Source organism: Pseudophryne corroboree, chromosome 6 (assembly GCF_028390025.1).
Source record: "Pseudophryne corroboree isolate aPseCor3 chromosome 6, aPseCor3.hap2, whole genome shotgun sequence".
In the NCBI taxonomy this organism is placed as follows: domain Eukaryota; kingdom Metazoa; phylum Chordata; class Amphibia; order Anura; family Myobatrachidae; genus Pseudophryne; species Pseudophryne corroboree.
In genome coordinates, this window is record NC_086449.1 from 747,575,555 (window position 1) to 747,581,720 (window position 6,166).

Here is a 6,166-nt window from a genome sequence, read left to right on the forward strand (position 1 = left end):
CTACAGGAAGGGGGGGGGGGGGCAGAGGGGGGCCTTTATATTACTTCACTCTTCTTCAGAGGCTAATTATGAGTCTTTACACCAGGACGCAGCTGTTTAGTATAGTGTATGAGACTGTCCCTGTCCTATGACTGTAGTGATGATCTGTTTACTCAGGGGGCCACCCCACACGAACTCCGTTGTCTCACCGTGCAGTGCTGCTTCTCCTCTGTGCATAAGAACTATTGCTGTCTCCGTCTGAGCTGCAGTAAATCACAGCATGTGGAATGTTTACTTCAAACCACGTTGATCACTGCTTGAATCTCTCAGACACTCTCCGTATCACTCTGGCAGATGCAGGCTTTCTCAGCATACTGGCGTCTGACGTCACATCCCCCTCTGCAGCCTATAAATCCTCTGCCCTTTTTCCCGCGCTCCTCTCAGGCGCAGTCAGATTCTCCTGGGTCTCAACACCCTCCACATTGCTTCCGTTGTGCACAGCCCCAGTTGCCTAGCACCCAGGCTGCAATTGCAGAAGCCCAGACTGTCACAGTTCATTAAGTTCACAAGTGACACAGCCAAGCCACAGCTTGTAACCCTTTCCTATGTTTCCATGAAAGGGGTATCCCTCAGGACTGGGATGCCACACTACCATAGGTGCAGAGAGTGCAGCTGCTATGGGGCCCAGAGTTGAGATGGACCACCTTCCCTGTCACAGTTACATATGTTATATACAGGGGCGTAGCTACCATAGGTGCAGGGAGTGCAGCTGCTATGGGGCCCAGAGCTGAGATGGACCACCTTCCCTGTCACAGTTACATATGTTATATACAGGGGCGTAGCTACCTTACGTGCAGGGAGCGCAGCTACTATGGGGCCCAGAGCTGAGAAGGGGCCACCTTCCCTGTCAAAGTTACATGTGTTATATAAATTTTTCACCATTGGTTGGTACGTAGGAGTCCTTTCAAACTTTTTCCTTGGGGCCTGCAGTATATCTAGATATACCCCTGGACCTGCTCATTGTAGTGTGGTATAAAATTAACTGGAGGGCATTTTAATGTTATATAATATGAACCGGGACACTGTAATGAGGCACAATATGAACGGGAAGCACTACTGTATATATCATAATGTGAATTGGGGGTACTGTGCGGCATAATGTGTACTGGCAGCTCTGAAATATGACATAGGGTGAACTTATACACTACTGCGATTCATAAAAAAAACTAGGGCACTACTCTGTGGCATAACATTAAATAAGGCTCTACTATGGTTCAGACAATGAACTAGGGCACTATTATAGGGCATAAAATTAACAACTGCTGCAGAGAAGTGTCTCTCTGGAAGCATTGGGACGGGGGCCCTTCAGAATGTTGCTATGGGGCCCACAAAGTTCTGGCTACGCCCCTGATCCCAGTAATGTAGAATGAGCGGCTGAGACTGAGCTGCTGTATGAGTGTGGTCCTGCCAGAGGAGGGTCTGTGATCCCCTCTCCTCTTCCTATTGCTCCGTCCCCGGCTTCCTCACTTGTTGTCCTTTTCGCCAGCAATGGGGATTTGACGTTGTGATCTTGTGACCATCCCCGGCGTTAAAACTCAAGAAGGAGCTGCACTGCAGTTCTAGGCCCTGGTAAGTAAATTGTAATATATTTGTCACTAAGGCCATTACTAGGAGCAGGTGAATCGTGCAATCGCACAGGGCGCTCAATTGACCCAGATTCAGTGGAGACTGGAGAGGCAGCCGCGGTGTGTGAGACAAAGTGGCAATCAAGTGAGGGTGGAAGAAGGACCGGGCCGACCCACAAATCAGCAGTGAAGCCTGGGCCAAAAGGGTCAGGTGACATGTCATGCATTGCACACCAAAGGACCCTGGCGGTTGCCTGTTTTGTTTCTGGTACACAGAGCCTGAGTGGGAGACATGGGAATGCTCGGCACAGGAAGTAACGTGGCAGCTTCCTCTCCTCCTGTCTGTCCCCAGGGATTGCGTCCTCAACTTGGGAGGCTGCTTGTCAGCTGCTGCCCTCTTTCCCATTGTGACGTCTGTGTGACGGGAGCAGTGTTACATTTGTCCATTGTCCAAACCAAGAAAAAAACATTATCATGTGTGGTAACAGATGAGAGAACAGCTCTCTTGCTAAATATATGGAATGTTACCTCTTTCTGTTGCATATCACAGTAGATTTTTCTGTGGTGGCCAATGTCTGGGGGTGCAGGGTGCAAAACTGGGGTGTAAGGTCTTTTCCTGCAAGACCACACCAAATGTAGCGAGGCCCCACGCCATTTTTGCTGCGTGCACCTTTGGCATGTGCAAATGTTTTGTTTTTAAAATGTCCATGGGGGGGGGGGGGGGGTGCATTTTGCCTAGAAACAGAAATTTTTCACCCATTGCTTGTCGCTCTCTCCCTGTCACGTATTGTCTGTCACCCTCTCTTGGTCAGTGGCGCTGAGAGGGGGGATCGGGTACTATTTACCTGGGCTGGATAGAGGGGCCCAGCAGGTTGAGTTTGATATAAAGTAGTCATGAAAAGAGGCCAGTTTATTAAAGACAAACCTGGCATTCCAGTGGAAATCCTGGCAGTCGTGAAACCCAACAGTCAGTAGACTGATATCGCTCTACCGATGGATCCCAGAGGAAAGAACATGTGTTGAGGTTAGGTTTAAGCACTAGACAGTGGTGCAAGTAGAAAAAATGTCTTATGGGTACTGTGTGCGCGCGTCGAAGGCGCGTGCGCCAAAAAATGGGTGTGGCCAAATGCCACATGGGGCGTGGCCAATGAAAATGGGGGTGTGATACACGTATGGGGGGAGAGGCAGATACACATATGACCCCAATAGTGCCAGATATACGTTGCCCCACAGTGCCAGATATATATTGCCCCACTGTGCCAGATATACATTGCCCCACAGTGCCAGATACACATTGCCTCACTGTGTCAGATACACAAATGCCCCCAGAGTGCCAGATATACATTGCCTCACAGTGCCAGATACACATTGCCCCACAGTGCCAGATATACATTGCCCCACAGTGCCAGATACACATTGCCTCACTGTGTCAGATACACAAATGCCCCCAGAGTGCCAGATATACATTGCCTCACAGTGCCAGATACACATTGCCCCACAGTGCCAGATATACATTGCCCCACAGTGCCAGATACACATTGGGGGCATTTGTGTATCTGGCACAGTGAGGCAATGTGTATCTGGCACTTTGGGGGCATTTGTGTATCTGGCACAGTGAGGCAAAGTGCCAGATACACATTGCCTCACAGTGCCAGATACACATTGCCCCACAGTGCCAGATACACAAATGCCCCCAGAGTGCCAGATATACATTGCCTCACAGTGCCAGATACACATTGCCCCACAGTGCCAGATACACAAATGCCCCCAGAGTGCCAGATATACATTGCCCCCCAGTGCCAGATACAGAAATGCACCCACAGTGCCAGATATGCCCCCAGTGCCAGATACAGAAATGCTGGGGGCAGATACACATGTCCCCCCAGTGCCAGATATGCCCTCAGTGTCAGATATGCCCCCAGTGCCAGATACACATGTCCCCGCAGTGCCAGATATGGTCACAGTGCCAGATACACATGTCCCTGCAGTGCCAGATATGGCCACAGCGCCAGATACACATGTCCCCGCAGTGCCAGATATGCCCCCAGTGCCAGATACACATGTCCCTGCAGTGCCAGATATGCCCCCAGTGCCAGATACACATGTCCCCGTAGTGCCAGATATGCCCCTAGTGCCAGATACACATGTCCCGCAGTGCCAGATATGCCCCCAGTGCCAGATACACATGTCCCCCATTGCTAGATATGCCCCCAGTGCCAGATATGCCCCCAGTGCCAGATATCCCCCAGTGTCAGATACACATGTCCCCGCAGAGCCAGATATGGTTACAGTGCCAGATACACATGTCCCTGCAGTGCCAGATATGGCCACAGGGCCAGATACACATGTCCCCGCAGTGCCAGATATGCCCCCAGTGCCAGATACACATGTCCCCCCATTGCCAGATATGCCCCCAGTGCCAGATATGCCCCCAGTGCCAGATATGCCCCCAATGCCAGATATCCTGCAGTGCCAGATAAGCCCCCAGTGCCAGGTATACATGCCCCCCAGTGCCAGATACACATGTCCCCCCATTGCCGGATATGCCCCCATTACCAGATATCCCCCAGTGCCAGATATGCCTCCAGTGCCAGATATGCCCCCAGTGCCAGGTATACATGCACCCAGTGCCAGGTGTACATGAAGCGGCCCGTCGGTGTGGGTACAGTGTACCCACGGCTAAATTCTTAAGGGTATACCGTACCCGCACACTTGCACCACTGGCACTAGGGGAAGGGCTAGGCTGTAGGATTGGGGCAGGTTAGGGTTAGGCTGCAGAGGGAGGGGGGAGGGTTAGGAATTAGGGGTAGTGGTAGGGTGAAAACACCAGGATCTGTCAGGATTCTAGCCATCAGGATTTTGTTGTTGGTAATTGACTGTCCGGATTCCGGGATTTCGTACCCAACCCTTCATGACAAAACAAAGAAAAGGGATGTGGATGAGGTTGGAAAGGGTGATGGTACACCAGGATGGGCTGGGGTGGCAACAGGGGAAGCTATATGGAGAGATTATGGGAATAAGACAAGTAAGGGGTGCAGAGTGGATGATGGAGTAGAGGGGAGGAGGAGGAAGTATAGAGAAAACAAAGGAAGAGGCAAAAAGGAGAGAACCCTAGGCATGGCAGTGGGGGTAGGGGAGACATTAATATTTTTACTAAAATAATGTGAAAAAGGGTGTTTCATGCCCTTTTTACACAATTTTATTTTCACAGAAATGTATTAAAGAGCCTTTGGAGTTGGGGGCTTCTTCTTCAGCTACTAAACCTGCTCGTTTTCAACAAATACACCTGTATATACTACATCGAATATGTTACTCCTACTCAATTGTCTACGAAGGGTTGGCGTGGTGACTCCAGTTGTTGCCCGAAGTGTGCCTCATTGGATGGCACCTTTTGACAACTGCTGTGGTCTTGCCCTGTAGCAAATGCCTTCTGGCAAGCTGTTTTAAGGATTATGGTTTCTACGGGTATACCATCCGATATTCTTACCCCCACTGTCTGTACTCTTGCAGTAATTGACGAGGAAATATTAGATGCGCACTCTAGACGGTATATTCTTAATTTATGCACACTTGCTAATGCTCTTCGGTTCTTGTATCTGATCTGCTGATAGCTAGTTTATAGTTCGTGCTATACCACAGGTTCTCAAACTCGGTCCTCAGGACCCCACACAGTGCATGTTTTGCAGGTCTCCTCACAGAATCACAAGTGAAATAATTAGCTCCACCTGTGGACCTTTTAAAATGTGTCAGTGAGTAATTAATGCACCTGTGCACCTGCTGGGTTACCTGCAAAACATGCACTGTGTGGGGTCCTGAGGACCGAGTTTGAGAACCCCTGTGCTATACTATGCGCAACTCCAATATACTTTTGGGTTGAGATATACCTTGTGAGTATTCTCTCTGTCAGGGGAGTTTTAAGAGAGGAGGAGGCCCGGGTGCAGCCTCCTCCGTTTGGGCCCCATCCTCCCTGACGGCAGCGCTGAGAGTCTGAGCACTAGAGCGCTCAGACTCTATTGCACATGCTCAGATCTCCGGGAAAATGGTGTGGCAGCCATTTTCCCTGAGATTTCTCTACTGCACATGTGCAGAACTCCGTGAAAATGGGCGCTGGGTCATTTTCACTGAGTTTTAACACCGCCGTGGACGTCGCCGCGGGACTCCGGAGGGGTGAGTATTCAGAAAATGGGTGCAGCGTGTGCGGTGGGGGCCCCCTCTGGACTCAGGGGCCCGTGTGCACCGCACACACTGCACCCATTATAGAAACGCCAGTGCTCTCTGTGTTTTCCGCGCTTATGTGGAACAGTGTCGCTTGTTAATAATATGCTCACACCAAATTTTTGTACTTTGTATTTATTATTTGTTTACGCATACATGATATGGGTTGGATATTCTGTGATATTATTGCATATGTTTCTTCCCTCTTTTACTTCTTTTTCTTGTTTGTTTGTATGTCTGTAAAGCCAAATAAAAAGTATTGAATTCAAAAAAAAAAAAAGCAGTTTTCATGAAAAATTACCCCAAACCCTTTGATTTGCATATGTCAAAGTCAGAAAAATATCACG